Raw genomic sequence first — 10,502 nt, 5'->3', positions numbered from 1 at the left:
CTGTAATTTCATTCTATAATAATGATAGAGTTAATTCAATTAAATTGAATATTCAATTTAATTAATTTTCATAATAAATGTTTCAATTTAAACATTTTCTTTCTTTTTTAAATTATTATACTTTAAGTTCTAGGGTACATGTGCATAATGTGCAGGTTTGTTACATATGTACACCTGTGCCATGTTGGTGTGCTGCACCCATCAACTCGTCAGCACCCATCAACTCATCATTTACATCAAGTATAACTCCCAATGTAATCCCTCCCCCCTCCCTCCTCCCCGTGATAGGCCCAGGTGTGTGATGTTCCCCTTCCCAAGTCCAAGTGATCTCATTGTTCAGTTCCCACCTATGAGTGAGAACATGCGGTGTTTGGTTTTGTGTTCTTGCGATAGTTTACTGAGAATGATGGTTTCCAGCTGCATCCATGTCCCTAAAAAGGACACAAACTCATCCTTTTTAATGGCTGCATCGTATTCCATGGTGTATATGTGCCACATTTTCTTAATCCAGTCTGTCACTGATGGACATTTGGGTTGATTCCAAGTCTTTGCTATTGTGAATAGTGCCGCAATAAACATACGTGTGCAAGTGTCTTGATAGCAGCATGATTTATAATCCTTTGGGTATATACCCAGTATTGGGATGGCTGGGTCATATGGTACTTCTAGTTCTAGATCCTTGAGGAATCGCCATACTGTTTTCCATAATAGTTGAACTAGTTTACAATCCCACCAACAGTGTAAAAGTGTTCCTATTTCTCCACATCCTCTCCAGCACCTGTTGTTTCCTGACTTTTTAATGATCGCCATTCTAACTGGTGTGAGATGGTATCTCATTGTGGTTTTGATTTGCATTTCTCTGATGGCCAGTGATGATGAGCATTTTTTCATGTGTCTGTTGGCTGTATGAATGTCTTCTTTTGAGAAATGTCTGTTCATATCCTTTGCCCACTTTTTGATGGGGTGGTTTTTTTCTTGTAAATTTGTTTGAGTTCTTTGTAGGTTCTGGATATTAGCCCTTTGTCAGATGAGTAGATTGCAAAAATGTTCTCCCATTCTGTAGGTTGCGTGTTCACTCTGATGGTAGTTTCTTTTGCTGTGCAGAAGCTCTTCAGTTTAATGAGATCCCATTTGTCAATTTTGGCTCTTGTTGCCATTGCTTTTGGTGTTTTAGACATGAAGTCCTTACCCATGCCTATGTCCTGAATGGTATTCCCTAGGTTTTCTTCTAGGGTTTTTATGGTATTAGGTCTAACATTTAAGTGTCTAATCCATCTTGAATTAATTTTCATATAAGGAGTAAGGAAAGGATCCAGTTTCAGGTTGCGACTTATGGCTAGCCAATTTTCCCAGCACCATTTATTAAATAGGGAATCCTTTCCCCATTTCTTGTTTTTGTCAGGTTTGTCAAAGATCAGATGGCTGTAGATGTGTGGTATTATTTCTGAGGACTCTGTTCTGTTCCATTGGTCTATATCTCTGTTTTGGTACCAGTACCATGCTGTTTTGGTTACTGTAGCCTTGTAGTATAGTTTGAAGTCAGGTAGCGTGATGCCTCCAGCTTTATTCTTTTGACTTAGGATTGTCTTGGCAATGCGGGCTCTTTTTTGGTTCCATATGCTTTAAAGTAGTTTTTTCCAATTCTGTGAAGAAACTCATTGGTAGCTTGATGGGGATGGCATTGAATGTATAAATTACCTTGGGCAGTATGGCCATTTTCACGATATTGATTCTTCCTATCCATGAGCATGGTATGTTCTTCCATTTGTTTGTGTCCTCTTTTATTTCACTGAGCAGTGATTTGTAATTCTCCTTGAAGAGGTCCTTTACATCCCTTGTAAGTTGTATTCCTAGGTATTTTATTCTCTTTGAAGCAATTGTGAATGGAAGTTCATTCATGATTTGGCTCTCTGTTTGTCTGTTACTGGTGTATACGAATGCTTGTGATTTTTGCACATTAATTTTGTATCCTGAGACTTTGCTGAAGTTGCTTATCAGCTTAAGGAGATTTTGGGCTGAGACAATGGGGTTTTCTAAATATACAATCATGTCATCTGCAAACAGGGACAATTTGACTTCTTCTTTTCCTAACTGAAAACCCTTTATTTCTTTCTCTTGCCTGATTGCCCTAGCCAGAACTTACAACACTATGTTGAATAGGAATGGTGAGAGAGGGCATCCCTGTCTTGTGCCAGTTTTCAAAGGGAATATTTCCAGTTTTTGCCCATTCAGTATGATATTGGCTGTGGGTTTGTCATAAATAGCTCTCATTATTTTGAGATATGTTCCATCAATGCCGAATTTATTGAGCGTCTTTAGCATGAAGGGCTGTTGAATTTTGTCAAAGGACTTTTCTGCATCTATTGAGATAATCATGTGGTTTTTGTCTTGTTTCTGTTTATATGCTGGATTATGTTTATTGATTTGCGTATGTTGAACCAGCCTTGCATCCCAGGGATGAAGCCCACTTGATCATGGTGGATAAGCTTTTTGATGTGCTGCTGAATCTGGTTTGCCAGTATTTTATTGAGGATTTTTGCATCAATGCTCATCAGGGATATTGGTCTAAAATTCTCTTTTTTTGTTGTGTCTCTGCCAGGCTTTGGTATCAGGATGATGTTGGCCTCATAAATTGAGTTAGGGAGGATTCTCTCTTTTTCTATTGATTGGAATAGTTTCAGAAGGAATGGTACCAGCTCCTCCTTGTACCTCTGGTAGAATTCAGCTGTGAATCCATCTGGTCCTGGACTTTTTTTGGTTGGTAGGCTATTAATTATTGCCTCAATTTCAGAGCCTGCTATTGGTCTATTCAGGGATTCAGCTTCTTCCTAGTTTAGTCTTGGGAGAGTGTAAGTGTCCAGGAAATTATCCATTTCTTCTAGATTTTCTAGTTTATTTGCGTAGAGAGTGTTTATAGTATTCTCTGCTGGTAGTTTGTATTTCTGTGGGTTCGGTGGTGATATCCCCTTTATCATTTTTTATTGCGTCTATTTGATTCTTCTCTCTTTTCTTCTTTATTAGTCTTGCTAGCAGTCTATCAATTTTGTTGATCTTTTCAAAAAACCAACTCCTGGATTCATTGATTTTTTGGAGGGTTTTTTGTGTCTCTATCTCCTTCAGTTCTGCTCTGATCTTAGTTATTTCTTGCCTTCTGCTAGCTTTTGAGTGTGTTTGCTCTTGTTTCTCTAGTTCTTCTAATTGTGATGTTCGAGTGTCAATTTTAGATCTTTCCAGCTTTCTCTTGTGGGCGTTTAGTGCTATAAATTTCCCTCTACACACTGCTTTAAATGTGTCCCAGAGATTCTGGTATGTTGTATCTTTGTTCTCATTGGTTTCAAAGAACATCTTGATGTCTGCCTTCATTTCGTTATGTACCCAGTAGTCATTCAGGAGCAGGTTATTCAGTTTCCATGTAGTTGAGCGGTTTTGATTGAGTTTCTTAGTCCTGAGTTCTAGTTTGATTGCACTGTGGTCTGAGAGACAGTTTGTTATAATTTCTGTTCTTGTACATTTGCTGAGGAGTGCTTTACTTCCAATTCTGTGGTCAATTTTGGAATAAGTGTGATGTGGTGCTGAGAAGAATGTATATTCTGTTGATTTGGGGTGGAGAGTTCTGTAGATGTCTATTAGGTCCGCTTGCTGCAGAGATGAGTTCAATTCCTGGATATCCTTGTTAACTTTCTGTCTCATTGATCTCTCTAATGTCGACAGTGGGGTGTCAAAGTCTCCCATTATTATTGTATTGTATGGGAGTCTAAGTCTCTTTGTAAGTCTCTAAGGACTTGCTTTATGAATCTGGGTGCTCCTGTATTGGGTGCATATATATTTAGGATAGTTAGCTCTTCCTGTTGAATTGATCCCTTTACCATTATGTAATGGCCTTCTTTGTGTCCTTTGATCTTTGATGATTTAAAGTCTGTTTTATCAGAGACTAGTATTGCAACCCCTGCTTTTTTTTGTTCTCCATTTGCTTGGTAGATCTTCCTCCATCCCTTTATTTTGAGCCTATGTATGTCTCTGCATGTGAGATGGGTCTCCTGAATACAGCAGACTGATGGGTCTTGACTCTTTATCCAGTTTGCCAGTTTGTGTCTTTTAATTGGAGCATTTAGTCCATTTACATTTAAGGTTAATATTGTTATGTGTGAACTTGATCCTGCCATTATGATATTATCTGGTTATTTTGCTCGTTAGTTGACACAGTTTCTTCCTAGCCTCGATGGTCTTTACATTTTGGCATGTTTTTGCAATGGCTGGTACCGGTTTTTCCTTTCCATGTTTAGTGCTTCCTTCAGGGTCTCTTGTAAGGCAGGCCTGGTGGTGACAAAATCTCTCAGCATTTGCTTATCTGTAAAGGATTTTATTTCTCCTTCACTTATGAAACTTAGTTTGGCTGGATATGAAATTCTGAGTTGAAAATTCTTTTCTTTAAGAATGTTGAATATTGGCCCCCACTCTCTTCTGACTTGGAGAGTTTCTGCCGAGACATCTGCTGTTAGTCTGATGGGCTTCCCTTTGTGGGTAACCCGACCTTTCTCTCTGGCTGCCCTTAAGATGTTTTCCTTCATTTCAACTTTGGTGAATCTGGCAATTATGTGTCTTGGAGTTGCTCTTCTCGAGGAGTATCTTTGTGGCATTCTCTGTATTTCCTGAATTTGAATGTTGGCCTGCCATACTAGGTTGGGGAAGTTCTCCTGGATGATATCCTGAAGAGTGTTTTCCAAGTTGGTTCCATTTTCCCCCTCACTTTCAGGCACCCCAATCAGATGTAGATTTAGTCTTTTTACATAATCCCATACTTCGTGCAGGCTTTGTTCATTTCTTTTTCTTCTTTTTTCTTTAGATTTCTCTTCTCGCTTCATTTCATTCATTTGATCCTCAATCGCTGCTACTCTTTCTTCCAGTTGATCGAGTCGGTTACTGAAGCTTGTGCATTTGTCACATATTTCTCGTGTCATGGTTTTCATCTCTGTCAGTTCGTTTATGGCCTTCTCTGCATTAATTATTCTAGTTATCAATTCTTCCACTCTTTTTTCAAGATTTTTAGTTTCTTTGTGCTGGGTATGTAATTCCTCCTTTAGCTCTGAGAAGTTGGATGGACTGAAGCCTTCTTCTCTCATCTCGTCAAAGTCATTCTCCATCCAGCTTTGATCCGTTGCTGGCGATGAGCTGCGTTCCTTTGCAAGGGGAGATGCACTCTGATTTTTTGAATTTCCAGCTTTTCTGCCCTGCTTTTTCCCCATCTTTGTGATTTTATCTGCCTCTGGTCTTTGATGATGGTGAGGTACTGATGGGATTTTGGTGTGAGTGTCCTTCCTGTTTGTTAGTTTTCCTTCTAACAGTCAGGAACCTCAGCTGTAGGTCTGTTGGAGATTGCTTGAGGTCCACTCCAGACCCTGTTTGCCTGGGTATCAGCAGCAGAGGCTGCAGAAGATAGAATACTGCTGAACAGCGAGTGTACCTGTCTGATTCTTGCTTTGGAAGCTTCCTCTCAGGGGCGTACTCCACTGTGTGAGGTGTGGGGTGTCGGTCTGCCCCTAGTGGGGGATGTCTCCCAGTTAGGCTATTTAGGGGTCAGGGTGCCACTTGAGCAGGCAGTCTGTCCGTTCTCAGATCTCAGCCTCCATGTTGGGAGATCCACTGCTCTCTTCAAACTGTCAGACAGAGTCGTTTGCGTCTGCAGAGGTTTCTGCTGCTTTTTGTTGTTGTTGTTGTTGTTGTTTAGCTATGCCCTGTCCCCAGAGGTGGAGTCTACAGAGACAGGCAGGCCTCCTTGAGCTGCTGTGAGCTCCACCCCGTTTGAGCTTCCCAGCGACTTTGTTTACCTACTTAAGCCTCAGCAATGGCGGGCGCCCCTCCCCTAGTCTCGCTGCTGCCTTGCTGTTAGATCGCAGACTGCTGTGCTAGCAATGAGGAAGGCTTCGTGGGCGTGGGACCCGCCTGGCCAGGTGTGGGATATAATCTCCTGGTGTGCCCGTTTGCTAAGAACCTTGGTAAAGTGCAGTATTGGGGTGGGAGTTACCCGGTTTTCCAGGTGCTGTGTGTCTCAGTTCTCCTGGCTAGGAAAAGGGATTCCCTTCCCCCTTGCGCTTTCCAGGTGAGGAGATGCCTCGCCCTGCTTCAGCTCTTGCTGGTCGGGCTGCAGTCCCTGACCATCACTGATTATCCAGCATTCCCTAGTGAGATGAACCCGGTACCTCAGTTGAAAATGCAGAAATCACCTGTCTTCTGTGTCGCTTGCACTGGGAGCTGGAGACTGGAGCTGTTCCTATTCGGCCATCTTGCTCCACCCCCAATTTAAACATTTTCATAAGTTTAAAATTACTATAGTGTTTTTTAAGGAATTCAGAGGCATCAAACATTTATATATATTTTTTGATCTATGAGTGGCTTAACAACCACTTTGAAGTTGCATCAGTAGTTCTAGTACCACTGTAGATCAATTTACACTTTATATAGAACCACCTCTATTTGTGTAGATGCCTCTAACGTTTGCTTGTCAGTAGTAGCCTTTTGGGAGAGGACATCAAAAGAGGCCAATGCTGTTTATATTAAAAGTCATCAGAGCTCACTTTAGTTCTGTAATATATGTTAACGCTTTCAAACTGTGTTGAAAAATCCATTGACGGTCAGTCTGCTAGATTAAGGATGTGAGGTGTTGTTAAAAAATACGTAAGTAAGAGATAAGCCAAATTCAGAAACTCTGAACAACTTCCAGGAGCAGTCCCTATGAGCAAGCCAATCCAGTTTCACTTTGTGAATGAATAGTCACGATAACTAACTACTACTGAGCACCTGTTGTGTCCAGGCACATTTATATTATTTATCTCTCTTAAGCCTCCAATGTTGCTACGAAGTACACTTCTCGCATGAAGTGTCATGTACAAATACATCATTGACCTCCCTGTGTCACCTGGAGCCAAAGCTCATACCCAAACCATGGCTTTGCCCTAAGAACCTGTGCCTTTTCTCCACATTAAAAATAAAAATTAAAAATCTATATTTTATTGAAATATTGCCATAGACCCTCTTCTCCTTTACCTCCAAAATATTGAACAACACAGCAAAGTCATGGAACAAAATGTAACATGACAAACAAACTCTGAGACATTCGCTGATCTTCCTGACGGTTTTGATTTTTTCATTTAAGATTGAGTGATTTTACAAATATCTTGGAGTATGGAGAAAATCCATTCAACTCTTCAAGTGTGTCTGAGACCTATGGATCCCACTGTGCCTCTGAGCCAGCTTGAGTAATTTGTAATCAGAAGATGCTTGAGTTCCATCATTTGCATTACTTATCTGTGTGGCCCGGGACAAAATAACCAAGTGATTTTCTTCTGAGTTTAATCTGAATGTCTTGTGTACAGTAAACATAACCCTGAAGTACAGTATCTCAAGAATGAAAACCATAGTTCATACTTTGTTTCATGCCTTAACTTTTATTCCAAGGCTAAGAAGATTATCTGTACATTTTCTAATTATTTGGAGAATTTCTAGAATTTGTAGCAGAGTTTCATAGTTTTTATAAATGTCATGAAGACATTGCTTGAAAACTATATTTAGTTTTTTTCCTTCTCCCCACTGAAAGTCTTTTTATTCATCATCACCCAATACCTACCTGCTATATTAGGTTTTTTATAAACATTGCTAAAGCTTGGAAGATGGAGATTCTGGGTGTTTCAAAATTGTGATTTCCTCATTAATGGGGACATTTTGAGAGTCTGTTTCCCATGTCAAAGTAGGTATGGTTTTTAAATGACCATGCTGCTCTAACTTTGACAAACAAGTAGGATCATTCATCATTATGGTATACATGTGTTGTTACGGACTACATAATGTTTTAGTTGAAGTTTTATTTGCAAGCAATGTGTGTATGTGTGTGTGTGTGTGTGTGTATATATATACATATATATATATACATACATATATATACACACACACCATGGTATATAACCCTATCTCCTCATATATGCATATGTATACTTATGAAATTAAATACCTGGCTGGGTGCGGTGGCTCACGCCTGTAATCCCAGCACTTTGAAAGGCCTAATTGGCGGATCACCTGAGGTTAGGAGTTCAAGACCAGCCTGGCCAACATGGCAACACCCCGTCTCTACTAAAAATACACAAATTAGCCAGGCGTGGTGACACAAGCCTGTAGTCCCAGCTACTCGGAAGGCTTGAGGCAGGAGAATTGCTTGAACCCAGGAAGCGGAGGTTGCAGTGAGCAGAGATCTTGCCACTGCACTCCAGCCCGAGCAACAGAGCAAGTTCCCATCTAAAAAAAAAAAAAAAAAAAAAAAAGAAAAAGAAAAAACAAACAGAAAAGAAATGAAATACCTGACTGCAGTTCTAAATAAGACAAAATGCAGCTTTCAGTTCTCTGTTGATTTAATGCTTTGAGTAGCAAGAACATTGTAAATTTCATTGTTAGCGAGAAATAATGTAAATCATGCTTCAGATTGATTAACGTTTTTGACATTGTTCAGATATCAAATGCCATATGCCAGTTCAGGTATTTGGCACATGGGTCTGGCATCCAATTGCTTATTTCATTTACTTTTTTTCCCCCGGAAAAATTATGTACTTATTCATTCATATAAAACCTCCTTTCCCCCTCATTCCCTGCCTCTATCCCTCCCTTCTTCCCTCCCTCCCTCACTCCTTTCTTTCCTTCCTTCCTTTCCTGTCATTCTTTTGTTTCTGCTATCTGCCTATTTTCTTTTGTTTTAACTACTACAGGTTCTAGTACTTAAGGTACCAAGTTATTAGTAAGAAACCAAATTACTTTTTGTAATGATGCCATTCAAAAGAACAACTTTCCATTACTGTCTTGTGAGAGAGGGGAAAAGTACTATCCTTTTAATGCGAGAAAAGTTCAGTATAATGTATCACCAAATGTAAATGCAATAAAGAATGACATTGAACTCTATGTTATTTGCCATTTAGCTTAGCAGTACCAACATATTCCAGAAACTGAAATTTCTCGATTGCAGATAAAAAGAATAAACACAGGGAAATCTATGCCACACATTTATGAAACAAATATTGTTTTCTTGGTTTTCAACTTGCTTGCAGAAATAATTATTTTAATATTGTAGTTCACTATCCAGTATACGGTAGACATCCTCTACAGGAAAAACTAAACAAGATGATTACAAAGGAGCAGGGGCTGAACTTACTTATTCAAAATGAGCATGTGCACAAACTTAAGCATGCTCAAGTGTGTGCCAGGAAAACTACTACGAAGAATGAATGGATGTGGTGAAATCTGCATCATCAGTGATTGTTTCTGAGCTTGGGAAAGGAGTTGTTGCCTATTTGGATCCTCTGGCTGACCCCAGAAGCTGCTGCTCTGCTTCAACATGTCCAATGGAAATATTGTGAGAAAGTGGTTACACACTTACAATAATAGATACTAGGCACTGAAATCATTCTCCTGTAATAGAACAGATGAACATGACAAGAAAAAGATTCCGCCAGCATCAGAGACTGTTCCAACGCTGGGTGACTTGATACGGAGAAAGGATTCATTCCCCTTCTCTCCTTACTGTTCCTTCCTCACCTAAATTATCACTTTATATTTACGATGAAGCCTGCAGTGTTTCTCCCAACTTTCAAAACTGTTTTGGGGGGGCGTACCTCTTATGGAAAGTAATGGTGGTTTTCGTTTTCCAGCTTTTGGTTGGCATTATCTCCAAACAAACGCTAAAACACGGGTAAGTGGAACCTTCTGATCCTCTTGTATTTGTAAAGAACTTTAGTCAGTTCAAAATATATTGAGAAAATGAAAACCTATCTTTCAAGGAATACTGTTTTTCATCATTTTGCTAAGTGTTTAGAAAGAATACTTTATTGTCATGCCAATAAAAGTGAGTGAATTCGCATTTGCTTTGTCATCTTCCGGCAAGATTGGAAACGCCTGCGGCACAGGGAGAAGCAGCATGAGGAACGCTGAAGACATGGTGAGACGGCATGTGGAGTGGCCTTAGCACAGCAGAGGTAGATAAAGGTCAGAACAGACTCTTTCCTGGCCATTCACCTAGAGGTCATCTGAATAAAATCACCCTGTGAGCTCTTCCTCAGGAATCTCTTGCAGCCTCAATCCCTCTGCTTCTTGTCCGCCCAGCACCACTGGAATCTGCATTCCGCCACTGGTTAGGGATACCAAAGTGCTCATTTCTACAAGTGTTTCATAGTCAACGATTCCATGCAATTAATGTGTCTCCCCCGAGCCATTCACTTCCTCGGCTTGTGTCCCCAGAAAAGCACGATGTTTCCATAAATTAAAATATGATGCCTATGTGTATGTGTCTGTCCACATGTAATGTTTTTGCATTTGCAGAAAAAAAAATTTTTAAAAGAACAAAAACGGGGAGAATGTTGCATTTTTGGTGGTTTTTTTTTTTTTTTTTTTTTTTGTATTTGCGCAGACCATTTTAGGATTTTCAGTCTCAACAAAACACTATTAAAACAAAGAATCTAGTAAAATATTGT

Source organism: Macaca nemestrina, chromosome 16, assembly GCF_043159975.1.
Source record: "Macaca nemestrina isolate mMacNem1 chromosome 16, mMacNem.hap1, whole genome shotgun sequence".
NCBI classification, from domain to species: domain Eukaryota; kingdom Metazoa; phylum Chordata; class Mammalia; order Primates; family Cercopithecidae; genus Macaca; species Macaca nemestrina.
This window is presented reverse-complemented; position numbering follows the sequence as displayed.